Source organism: Xenopus laevis, chromosome 6L (assembly GCF_017654675.1).
Source record: "Xenopus laevis strain J_2021 chromosome 6L, Xenopus_laevis_v10.1, whole genome shotgun sequence".
NCBI classification, from domain to species: Eukaryota; Metazoa; Chordata; class Amphibia; order Anura; family Pipidae; genus Xenopus; species Xenopus laevis.
This window is the reverse complement of record NC_054381.1, coordinates 28842584-28856679: the sequence shown is the minus strand read 5'-3', so window position 1 is coordinate 28856679 and position 14096 is coordinate 28842584. Positions and strand designations below refer to the sequence as shown.

The window sequence follows — 14096 nt, the reverse complement described above, 5'->3', positions numbered from 1 at the left end:
AAAGCTCCTGTTTGTGGAGAAAGTGTATACAAACATACGTTTATGAATGGTAAAAATCTTTTTGTTTTCAAAATTCCAGGCATATAAATGATTGATAATACTATAATACTATAATATATTTTCAACAGAGATCTTCAGTCCCCAGCAGTTTGTTTGGAAAGAATATGGAAAGGTAAAGTTGTAGACAAACTCTTATCAGAGACACCAACCCAGAGAGGTTTTATTTACAGGGTGTCTTGGTCATTGACCCCCAGGTGAGGGGGACTAAAAATGGGGGACTACTGAAGAATCCATTTGAGTTGACATGTCTGCCATTATTCGAGCCATATAGGGGCAAATTCACTAAGCGCCGAAGCACCTAACGCTAGCGTGAATTCGCTAGCGTTGGGCATTTTCGTTACTTCGCAAATTCACTAATGGACGCTGGCGTAACTTCACTAGTGTTACTTCGCACCCTTACGCCTGGCAAATTTGCTCAACGGACGTAACTACGCAAATTCACTAACGCGCGCATTGTACTGAACGCTACCTTTTACGCTAGACTTCCTTCGCCACCTCAGACCAGGCGAAGCGCAATAGAATAGATAGGGATTGCTTAAAAAAAAGTTAACATTTTTTCTAAGTCCCAAAAAACACTGGCGTTTTTTCTTTATTATGGGTGATAGGCTAAAAAAGATCGAAAAATTTTTTGGGGCTCCCCTCCTTCCCCTCTACATTTCCTAACTCATGGCAACTTTACTATACAGTGGGCACATGTGTAGGGCAAAATAACAATTTTATTTGCTGTTTTGAAGGTTTCCCAGGCTTGTGTAGTTCTGCTCCATTGTAACTTGAATTTGGCGCCGTATGCAAATTAACCATCAATAGCGCAACTTCACTTTGCTTGGCAAATTAATGGTAGCGCAACTTCGAAACCTTACGCTACCCCTGAGCACAACTTCGGATTTTAGTGAATTTGCGGAGCGCTGGCGAAAATACGCCTGCCGAAGCGGACACAATGCAACTACGATTATTAGTGAATGTCCGACCAAGTCTTTAGCTGCTCCTGTTTCACTGCATAGAGAAGTCAAATGCAAAAGCTTACATGTATTCTCTTATATTGCCCATATGAATACGGTACTGTTCATTAGGATAATGAATCTGGGTAGAGTAAACAGGTTGGTTTGACCATGGTAGGCCTACCACAACCCACACCTTTGTTACATAATCACTGAAGCACATTAATCTATGTGTGAAAGAGTCAACTTTTCGTCAACTACAGAGAGACTTCTGTGGGGTGTAGCCAACAGTGCACAAATGCGACACTTTGACCTCACAATTCCGAGCGTTAGGTATTTCTGAATCTCTTCTTTCATATCAGTTATGTACAGCAGGCAATCTGTGGGCATGTAGCATTAAAGGAGAACTAAACCCTAAAAATGAATATGGTTTTATATAATAATATGAATCGAATCGAAAACCCTTATCCTGAATCATTTCCAAGAACACCTGTACTTTATAACAATTTAATAGCATTGTAATCAATAATAATATGCTGTAATCAAGACAACAATGGGTAGGGAAAGACAGACAAAGTTTTAACTCTGGGTATATGCAGACAAACACACATGATAAATATTCTAGCTACCAGTTGCCCTCTAGATGTTTGTTGTTGACTATGCAACTTCCACCATCCTAATGTCAGACAATTTGGGAGATGTTGGAAGTTGTAGCTAAAAAACAGCTAGAAGGCCGCATAGACTGGGCATCCCTGATTAATGCATTAACACCCCTTCCTAGTTCCATCTTGCATAGCCAGGGGCCCCTGATCTCTAACTCCAGCCCTGCACCACTGTTATATTTGGAAAACACAATCATTTACATAAGAAATAGAGCAAGCGTGAAGGATCTGCCTCATTAGCTCCTGCGACAAACACTAGGTAATGTTTCTTCCTGAATCTGGCACAGATCTGTTTATGTTTACCTAAGAAAAATTAGCAATTTGGTTTGAGGAAGACAATTTGTTTCATATCTCTATTGTAAATAGTAAATTCACCTAACTGCCATTAATTCTTCATAGGCATAATCCTTAATTTCAGAAATAAATATGAGCTGTATTAAAAATGCAATATAGATGGTGCCTGGGGGGATTCCTATGCCTTTAGTTCCAGCCTTTAACTGTTTTTTTTATAGTAAGTTTCATTTGTTTTGTTACAAATGTACAATGAGACACAACAAAAGGAAGACTAAATGATATAAAACAAAAATAAGGAACAGCGAAAGAAAAAAAAAAAAAAAAAATATATATATATATATATATATATATATATATATATATATATATAATAATTTCTAGTAATTGAACTGTGGGCAAAAAAGTACAGTAGAGACAGATTTAATCAAGCATATAGGTTTAAAAATTTCTACATGTAACTCAGCAGGCATTAGCATTTCTAATAGAGGTGTTATCCAGAATGCACGGGACCTGGGGTTTTCTGGATATGGATCTTTCTGTAATTTGGATCTTCATACCTTCTGTCTACTATAAAATCCATGTAAACATTAAATAAAGCCAATAGGCTGGTTTTGCTTCCAATAAGGATTAATTATATCTTAGTTTGGATCAAGTACAGGGTACTGTTTTATTATTACAGAGAAAAAGGAAAATAATTTTTTTAGAATTTGGATGATTTGGATAAAATGGAGTCTATGGGAGACAGCCTTTACGTAATTTGGATAATTTTGGATAACGGATCCTATACCTGTATCAGCTTTGTTACAGGACACCGAGGCTTCCAGTTCTGACTCCAAATTTTCTCAATTTTTTTAAAAGTGCCTCTGACAAAGATTCAGGAGTCTCTTAATGGGTGGGCACATCCAGTGCAGCACCACATTTTTTTTAGCATAGAATAATAACACCCTAATTCTGAAACGAGCCTGGTTTGTGGTGAGGACATCATCCAGGACACCAAGGAAGCAGAATGAAGATGACCAGCCTTTTCCTTTTTGTGATCTGAGCCACTGTAAAAATAACAATTACATTAAAATATATATATTATGCATATCATGTAACTGTAATAGTTGCACCAAACTGCATCATTAGGGTAATGGACAGCAATTCACTGATTAGTTTGCCGGTGTTTCAGTGCCCCATGAGGATCACTTAGGGGGTTATTTACTAAACTCTGAATGCAAAAATCACAAAAATTTGTGATTTTTTTTTATATATAATCTGACTTTTAAAAAATCACGAATTTTTCAGAATTTATTAAACCCCAAGGATGGAAAAGTCAATCTGAAAATCCAGCATCTCAGACCTGTCGAGGTTGCATATAGGTCTGGGAGAAGTCCCAATGATTTTTTGATGTGCACTGGGTTTCGGGCAATACCCCGAAGTTTACAGTGAAAATTACGAAAAATTTGTGAAAATCGGATGAAAAAGTCCGAACAATTTGTGAAAATCTGATTTTTTCCCACAAAGCAAATTTTCTGGAAAATGTAATAATAAATAAGCATAAAAAACCCGAGCGGATTCGATCGGAGTTTCTAGCAGAAAATATTGAGATAAATTCGGACTTTGATAAATAAGTGCCAGTTCCTGTGCTTGCCAGGTGATAGTCAAGTGCAAAATCCTGACACTTTCAGTATATCTTCATAAATGGAAAATGAGGGGGGGGGGGTTCCTAATGCTTTTTAGAGTGCTTATGGGTGCTAAGTGTAAAATATTTGGTAGCTTGCAGCATTTACAAACAAAGTACACGTTCTTTAGCTAATCTGTGTACTTATTTATCAAAGAATCGAATTAGAATTCACCTCAGTTGTATAGAATTTTTAGAAGCATGTTTATGGAAGGGTGAAAATAGGGCAAGCCCAGGGTCGAACTGGTGTGACTATGGTAAAATCCTCAGCCCTCTTGGGCTCCAATCCAGACCTGCTCCCTGCCATGGGTGCTGGACCCTTACTTCCCCAGAACCCGATCGTGGCAGCAACAAGATAGAATAAGCTATGTGTCGGGGATGGCGGAGGGGGGTTGCAACTGGGGTGGGGGTTTGGGCAGGAGCCCCGGGGGCTCCTGCCCAACTGTCCCGTTTTTGAGGGACAGTCCCTCTTTTGACAGCTCAACCCGCAGTCCCTTGTTTGTACTGGAAAGTCCAGTTTTTCTCTGAACAGCCAGAAAAAGAAACAAAGTTTCTAACTTAATTGGACTTTGGCAGAGAGCCCAGAACAGCCACAGCAGCAGATAAGATACTTTTGTAACAATTTCGAGATAAGCGAATAAGTAATTGTAACAATAAAAGATAACAGGTCCAATTCACCTTCAGGGCAATTCACCTTCATTAGCAAAACTGTAATAACTGGAAAAAAAAACCACAGAAATATGTTCAAACTTTCATAACCTGCCAAATTTTGTAAAATGAACATGGTAATTAGAGGGTGTGGCCACAAAAAATGGGCGGGGTCAAGCTATGTGCAGTAACTTTTTTGTCCCTACTTTTATTTCCAAAATGTTAGGAGATATGCAGACCCCTGAGGCAGCAGCCCTGGTGGGCCCAAGACCTCCCCAGTCCGACGTTAGGTGGCCCTATACAAGTGAGCTGAGAGTGTTGAACTCTATTTTCACTTTTTAATAAATATGCTTTAAGGCATTTACTATGAATAAAACAAATAATGTTTACTTTATACCAGTTATTTCCCTGCAATTATATCGTTAAATAATAATGAGTACAAATTGCTTGCATTCACAGATGACAAATACATTTAAATAGTTTAGTACAGTCTTATGTTTCCAATAGTAACCAGGAGCTTTTGGCATCTCATATCTTTTGTCTATAGCAACCCATACATCGGCTCACTGTTTAAAATACCTGTGTGCCCTATAAATACCCACAACTCCATTCTGTTAATATTTAAAGCAGCATTAATAGAGTTGCTCGGTAAGAAAAAAAAAAGCCTTTTGGCAGTTAAATGCTTATCCATCAACTAAAGCAGTTGGTGCTTCATAGAAATAGAGTTTGGCTATTGTTTATTAAACACTGTGACTATGAGGCAATGCCAGTCTGTGCTGTACAGATTTCATTCACAAGCTGTGGAATTCCTTGTGCACTGGGCAAGAGAACGTGAGCTGACTGGTAGTGGAACTTTCAATGGGCCTCAAAGGGTTCAGTATCAAATACAGAGAGGGAAAAAGAGAAGAGAATAATGGAGCAAAAGAAAGGCCCTTGGAAATCCATACAGGGTGCAATGATGTCATGTTGGCTTCATAAAAAGGGCCAGTTCAAGAGGAATTAACTCCTTTCCTGACACCCAAAACAGTTAAGAGGCACATTTATCAAGGGTCGAATTTCGACCCAAAAACTCCCATGAACTCAAAATTCGACCAATCTAAATTTATTGTAAAAATCTAATTCTTTAAACTTGGGTGAATAGAATCAACCAGAAAACTCGAATCAAATTCAATTAAAATTTTAAAAACTGGAAGGCTACAAACATCACCAAATTGATCCCTGGACGTCTCCCATTTACTCAAACAGCAATTCTGCAGGTTTTAGGTGGACGAATAGTCGAATTCAAGGGCCAGAGTATGATAAACCTTGAAAATCGAATTTGAATTCTTTGAAAAACTCCAATTGAATTTGAATAACTCCCTAGTCGAATTTGACAGTTATGACCATAAAAAAAAACTTGAAAATTTGAATTTTCAATTCGACCCTTGATTAATCTGCCCCTTAATGCTGTATTACATGCAGTTTTTGGAAAGGAATATGAAAGGGTATAGTAAGAGCCTCACTTGCCCATTGTTAGGTGATTTTATTATGAGTTAAGAATTCTACAAATATACAAGATCAAACCCAAAGAATTAACATTTTAATACTGTACATGGAAGGCAATAGGAATACATTAGGAAAAAAAGAATGGTTGGATGATCTACGGGAAGGCAGGGGGATAAGTAGGAGAAATAATACAGACAAGAAGGCAAGGAGATAAAGGGAAAGTTAAGGGGATTACTTGTAAAGACTGAATACATGTGCACTGTGTATACTGTAAGTACAATTAAATGAAACGGCTCATTCTGCACTTTCCCTATGGCCAGCTGCTGGCTAGACCATTGCACTGGCACTTATTAGCTGAGTGTTTTATGTTAAAGAGAATGAAGTGCACCTTCTCAGCTTATTGGCCCTTTATTCTTAATGCCTTTGGTGGTGTTAATATTTTATAAATGAACAATAAAAACTTTAGTCTCTCAGGTTACTCGGTGAATGTAAGAAAAGCCTAGTAGGCAACACCATAGTTAGATAAGGGCAAATGAACATTCAATCAGGATTTTATCACCAAGGCCTTACTTGCTTATCATATATATATATATATATATATATATATATATATATATATATATATATATATATATATATATATCAGCACACAGGGCTCAACTGCCTGAAAGAAAATACTAGATCAGCTGCTATTGGCAACATTACAATTTTATAATGGCAGTGCATAGTTTTACCTTAAAGGAGAAGGAAAGCTCCAAGACAGTTTATTGGCAACAGTGCAAGCTAGAATGCTATATTTATTCTGCAGAATGCTTTGCCATACCTGAGTAAACAGCTGTAGACACTGTCTCGGTTTGTTTAGGATAGAAGCTGCCATATAAACTTGGCGTGACATCACTTCCTGCCTGAGTCTCTCCCTGCTTACTTACAGCTCTGAGCTCAGATTACAGCAGGGGTGGGAGGGGGGAGGGGGAGAGGAGCAAACTGAGCATGCTCAAGCCCTGCCCTGGAGGTTTATGCTGCAAATAGGAAGTCTGATACAGAAGCCCATGTGTACATAATAGATGGAAAGAAATGCTGTGTTTCTTTTGACAGAGAACTCAGAGCAGCATTACTTTGAGGGTTTACTGGTGTATTTATATAGACCTTTCTGATAAAGCTTACTTAATTTTAGCCTTTCCTTCTCCTTTAAAAACGCAGAGTAATGTAGTAAATGTTGCAAAATTTGTACCAGGTCTAGTTATCCACAGCAACTAATCAGATGCATGCTGACAATCAGGTGACTTTATCTGCTGATCAGTTGCCTTTGGTTACTACACCCAGTACAAAGTATTTTGCCTTTTTGTACATTAGAACCATAGTAACATATTAATAAAGGTTAAAAAAAAAAGTCCTTCAAATTTAACCCTTCACTGAGTTCCTTTCTAGCTTCTACGTGATCCATAGGAAGATATACCAAACCTTATTAGTCAGTTTGCCATACAAGGGAAGATAATTCTGGACTGATGATTCTAGCAAACTGCATCCATTTTTACAGCAGGGGGTGCATGGCTTTCACGTTGGGCTGTATAGGTAGGTAGATAGATAGATAGATGATAGATAGAAAGATATATGGATAGATAGATAGATAGATAGAGACAGACAGATAGATGGCTAGATGATAGACAGACCGATTGATAATAGATGATAGACAGATAATAGACAGATGATAGATAGATGATAGATAGATAGATAGATAGATAGATGCTGTAGATAGATAGATATAGATAGATGATAGACAGACAGACAGATAGATGGCTAGATGATAGACAGACCGATTGATAATAGATAGATGATAGACAGATAAATAGATGATAGATAGATAGATAGATAGATAGATAGATAGATAGATAGATAGATGATAGACAAACACTACTGCAAACATTGTTCTTTTTAAAAAAATGTTTTATTTATTTACAGAAATAAAATCAGTCTTATGAGAGAATGTAAGATATACATAATTAGGGTACTCGACTGTTACACTAAGCATACATCAGGGGAGAGATGCAGTGAGCAAACATAGAGCTGGACTGGTGAGGAAATGGGCTGAAAAAGTTACAAGAAGCAGGAGATAAAGAGGGAGGGGACATTGAGGACAAGTTGTGGGGAGTAGAAGGCCACAGAGAAGACATGAGGGAAGGTACAAAGCACAGATAAGTTATGGTTAGAATGTGCTTATATACAGTAGGTGTAAGGAGAGGCCAATAGCCTTTTCTTTGTCATCCTCAAAAACCATTGTGTGTATATATATATAATACACAAAAGCCATGAATATCTTGTAAATTATATCCTTATAAACGGTGAGTAGTGATGTCATCAGTTATAAACGGTGAGTAGTGATGTAATTTCTGTCACATGACTCACTAAAATTTGTGTATTATAATAAATAAAGTACCCCCAGTTGTAAAATATGAGGATATTATAAGTTACCTTGGAGTTCCATGACCTGTATAAAAACACTCGGCCTTCGGCCTCGTGTTTTTATATGGTCATGAAACTCCTCGGTAACTTATAATATCCTTATATTTTACAAGAGGGGGTACTTTATTCACTATATAATACACAAAAGCCATGAATATCTTGTAAATTATATCCTTATAAACGGTGAGTTCTGATGTCATCAGTTATAAACGGTTGAGTTCTGATGTCATTTCTGTCACATGACTCACTAAAATGTGTGTATTATAATAAATAAAGTACCCCCAGTTGTAAAATATGAGGATATTAGAAGTTACCTCGGAGTTCCATGACCTGTATAAAAACACTCGGCCTTCGGCCTCGTGTTTTTATATGGTCATGAAACTCCTCGGTAACTTATAATATCCTTATATTTTACAAGAGGGGGTACTTTATTCACTATATATATAGCATAAGGCATCCATTACTGGTAACCCCCCTTTTTCTCTGTAATAATATAACAGTACCTTGCACTTGTTCCCAGTGTCTTATCCCAGTGGGGGGGAAAATGTTACAAATGCAGGTATGGGATCTGTTATCTGGAAACCCATTATCGAGAAAGGATTCAGGAAAGGCTGTCTCCCATAGACTCCAGTTTATCCAAATTATCCAAATGTTTAAAAATGATTTCCTTTTTCTCTGTAATAATAAAACAGTAGCTTGTACTTGATCCCAACTAAGATGTAATTCATCCTTATTGGAGGCAAAACAATCCTATTGGGTTTTATTCATGTTTAAATGATTTTCTAGTAGACTTGGTATGGAGATCCAAATTATGCAAAGATCCCTTTGCATTCTGGATAAGGTCCCATACCTGTACATTTTCTTAATAGACCTACCATAAGGTAGGCCAAATTTGGGCTTTGTTTCAAGCTATATTCCATAGTCAATCCTATACATCAATACTTATCTTCTGATCTCGCTAGTTTGGGATCCTTTAGGGCACACGATCAAATTCGGGGAGATTAGTTGCCCGGCGACAAACTGCCTCATCTTCGGGCGAATAATCTCCCCGAACTGCCTCCCACCGGCTAGAATGTAAATCACCGGCGGGATGGCCCTTGGAGCGCTTCATTTTCTGAAGTCGCCCAAAGTTTCCTCGTGAGGCAACTTTGGCCGACTTCGGAAAACAAAGCAATCCGAGTACCATACCGCCGGCAATTTACATTCTAGCCGGTTGGAGGCAGTTCGGGGAGATTAGTCGCCAGGCGACTAATCTCTCCAAATCTGAGCATGTGCCCTGACCCTTACAGTGACCTATGAGTAAGTGATGTGTGCACAACACGTGTATCTGTGGGATCTTGGGTGACATTTGGTATAGATTTAATCCATAGTGATATCAAGAACATGCCTAGGCCACATGTAAGTGCCCACCAACAATCAGCAACCACCTACAGGCCACATGGTTCAAGTCGTAGAGTCCTAGAGACTGGGGTACAGCACCTTTAACCAGCCTGCTTCTTCAAAATAGGGTAAAAAATAGGGTAAAAAAACCCTAATTTTAACAATGTTATTCAAAGTAGCATGTGAGAATTGAATTTAGGAAAGAAACTGACTGCTGCTACATTCAGTGGTACATGCAGTCAGGACAAGCAGTCTACAGAATAGCAAGGAACAGACAGATTCTTCCAGGATTCGGTTTTGGGATTCAGCCAAATCGGAAGACGGGGAGGCACATTTATCAAAGGTCGAGTTTTAAAAACGCCCATAAACTCCCATGAACTCGAAATTGACAAATCTAAATTTCTTTAAAAAATTAAATTTTCCAAACTGGGGTGAATAGGATCGACCCGAAAACTGTAATCGAATTTGAATCAAACTTGATTCGAGTTTTTTCTCTGAAAAACAACTTGAATGTCAGGAAGGCTGCAAACAACTCCAAATTGATCCCAGGACATATTCTTGACTTAAACAGCAATTCGGCAGGTTTTAGGTAGCGAATAGTCGAATTCGAGTTCTTCAGGGGCCAATGTATGATAAATCTCAAAAATCTAATTTGAATTTTTAAAAAAAATTTATCAAATTTTGACAATGCCCTAGTCTAATTTGACAGTTTTGGCCAAAAAAAACTCTAAAATTCGAAATTTAAATTTTCACTTTGACCCTTCATAAATCTGCCCCTTAAAGTCACGTGGACTTAGGGTAGGATTACATGGAAGTTTTCGGCACGATCCCGATGCGCTGCAACAAAACGCCAGCGTCAAATCGCATGCAACGGAAATAAAGTAAGTAATTTAAATGTGGATGAAATCGCAGCGTTGATACACTATGCTGCGTCTGCATCCGACAGTCATGTCGCATCGGATTTGACGCTGTCGTTTTGTCACAGTGTATCGGATCGCGCCAAAAACGCCCATGTAGTCCTACCCTAAGGGTGTTGATTCAGTAATTGGCCAAACTTTTTGTGGAGTATTTGGTATTCAGCAAATCCAAACATTATATTACTGGTCTGGCGGCACAGCTGTGAGTTGAAACAATATTTTTTAAAACATCAATTTTACCACGTAAATAAATGACAAAAGCAACCATCTGACTAGTATTAATGATCTTGAAAGATATGATTGATGCTGTTCAGGGGGGCACAGTTGGTAAAACTCAGGCCCTGTTACTTATGTGTCTTTGTCTAGCGGATTCGTTTATCTGTCAGTCCATGTACTGTCTGCAATTTGCACGATATAAATATTGTAATAGTTCAAAAATGTGGAGCTCCAACATCCTCTGCCCTTAGAGTAAGTATTGATTTTACCATAAACATTAATGTAAAAAGCAAATAAATATTTAATGACTCTCTGGATGAGGGAGTATGGGATGGAAAGGATAGAGATTCTTCTAACTTTCAGATAAATAGTTCAACTGCTGATAAGTTTAACTAATAACTTTCTGGTCCATTACTGCACAATACGAAGGTAAATATAGTTTTTCATTTTAATACACAATATTATATACGGGATATGCATTCATGTTTAATGACCAGTTTATTTGAGTAAGAAGCAAATGTGAAAATCACTTTAAGGCAGTGATTGTTGAACTTTTTCAGGTCAAGCCCCATCTTGAAGTTCCTTGTTCAGGGCTCCCTAATCTGATAAAATGAGTACAGATAAAAGACAGATCAGCCATGCATCTTGGTTTCTAGGATATTTAGGGCCCGATACTCTGTAACTGACCTTCAAATTGGGCTTTCAGGTGTATCTAGGGGAGCAAATGACTATTCTTATCTTAATTAGGCTTTAGCCTCAGTCCCCCCAATGCTCCCATCTCCCCCAGGGCAGCCAGAACCACTACTTCTAGCACAAAGTAATAGCGCATTCGATCGAATTAGATTCTAAGTTTTTAAAAAAAAAAAAAAAAAACCTTTGATTTTTCAAAGTCCATCAATTGACTCCAAATAGGTTCTAGGAGGTCCCCCATAGGCTTAAACTGCAAATCCGCAGGTTTTAGATATCGAATGGTCGAAGTCGAATTTTTGAAGAGACAGTACATAATAAATTTCAATATTCGGATTTTCTATTTTTTTTCAAATTCAAATCATATTTGGACTATTCCCTAGTCAAAGTACACAAATAATAACTCGAAATTCAATTTTTTTTAATTCGAATTTTCACTTCGACCTTTGATAAATCTGCCCCTTAGTATATAGAATTCAAAACAACCTGAGAGTATTTTTCAGTATAAGACACAATGTTGCCGCTGTGTGAGTCATGGGTAGAGGAACACTATAGTAAATGTGAATAGCATGTCTGAAACATGTTATGTATGCATTGTATACAAGTGACCATGTTTTGGAAATAAATAGTCCCCTTACCCTTTGCACCCGTTTGTGCTCTGGTAGAAATGAAGCTACACAGGTTTTCTCTTACATAGACACAAGATAAAACTGGGTCAGCAAAGAGGAATTTTGGCCTCAAGTGGAAACTCTGTGACAGGAATAGACAGAAAAAAGCAAAACAATGTCCTTTAAATTCAGCAGAAGAACAAAAATCTCTAACTATAACTTTTGAGCTTCATTAATCACAGTCCAAAATCCTAGAGCAGTGCTGTCCAACTTATGTGGTACCAAGGGACAGCATTTTTCTGGCCTACATGATGGAGGGCCAATAGGAAGCCAGTTGACCACTACCTTTCTTTTTTTAAAACACACCCATGTTATCAGAAGACATTTTAAAACCATTTCCACAATAATGGTAGTAGCACACCAAACTGCAGGGATATCACTCATCTCTCATATGTGAAAAAGTTTGTCATATTAGGACATACCCTTAAATCCATATTCGTCCCCCTCTCCTTTAACACAGCCCCCAACACATAATTAAACACCTTAGGGGCCCCTAACAACAATTTTCAAATGTTAACAAACCCCTACCAGGCTCACCTCTCACAGACAGAGTATGGCACACACAGACAGAGTAGGGCAGGCAGACTATGGCACACACAGGGAGCATAGGGCAGGCAGAGTATGGCACACAAAGAGCATAGGGCAGGCAGAGTATGGCACACACAAGGCGCATACGTCAGACAGAGTATGGCACACACGGAGCATACGTAAGGCAGAGTATGGCACACACAGGGAGCATACTTAAGGCAGAGTATGGCACACACAGGGAGCATACTTAAGGCAGAGTATGGCACACACAGGGAGCATACGTAAGGCAGAATAGGACAGGAGACAGGGAAACCTATCAGGACCACTTTAACCCTTTGCCTGCCAAGCAAGTACACCGTACGTTCTGGCAGGCAAGGGCTTTAACTGCCAAGCACGTACATTGTACGTTCTTGCAGTTTAAACATGCTGTACTCTGCATCAGCGGCTTTAGCCGCCTCTGCAGAGGTTTAGCAGCATTGACAGCCCCCTGGGCAACAAGGCTGGGGGGCTGTCATGTCGGTCCTGCGACAGGATTGTCGCAGGGCCGATCTAAAAGAGGCAGACACAGCAAATCGCGTGTCTGCCTTGCTGCACTGCTTCCTCCTGCTCACCTCGTGTTCCAGCGACGCCCACACACTTCCTGCTTGCTGTGAATCTGCAGACAGCTTCTCTCTCTTCTCCAGCTCTCAGATCAGCCAAAAACGGTAAGTGCCCTTTATTTTACACACTTACATACACCTACCTACATTATACACACATACACACATATTTTAGTGTAAAAAAACAAAACAAAAAAAAAAGTTTTTTTGAATTTTTCATTTTACACTTATATGCACGTATATGCATTTATATACACTTATATGGACTTATATACACACTTATACACACTTATACACTGTCACACAATTCTTGGAAGTGTACACACATGTATACACATTTTATTTTTTTTACTTTTTCATTTCACCAATTTGTGGTTTTTTTACCCCTAAAAACTGTTTATTTCAGCAGCGTGACTATTGGATAATCGATTTCGGCCACTAATTACGCTGTCGGTGCAGTTATTTTGTTATTTCATTGATTTGCACAATTTTTGTGGTTTTATTGCAATTTTATCCCTGCATTATTGTTCCTTATGTATCTTTAGTATAGTTTTGCTGTTTGGTGCTTTGGTATATTATTTTACTTAGATTGATCCGTCAGAATATATGCTTTCCAAAAATATATGGTTTTCTGGGGTCTTTTTACAGTTTGGGGGTCTTGCGGCACATAACGCACAGTTGGGGTTCTCTTTTCAGCAGCTTAGTTGGCCAGCGTGAAAATTCAAATGCACATTTTTCATTTGGGGTCGTACACACCATATACTTTGGTAAATCTATGCATATTGGGCATCAAACTATTCAGTAGACCTCTGATGTTTATATTTGGGGTGATTTTTCTTTGTACGTAAAACATTGTGTGCGATAAATGTGGCAAACTGCAACATTTTTAGC

General features: G+C 38.4%; 1 protein-coding gene across 3 annotated transcripts in view; it reads left to right on the top strand.

Annotated features, from left to right (window-relative positions):
• The window catches only part of adam22.L (ADAM metallopeptidase domain 22 L homeolog), a 128490-nt gene that overhangs the window by 53132 nt on the left and 61262 nt on the right, over positions 1–14096 (top strand).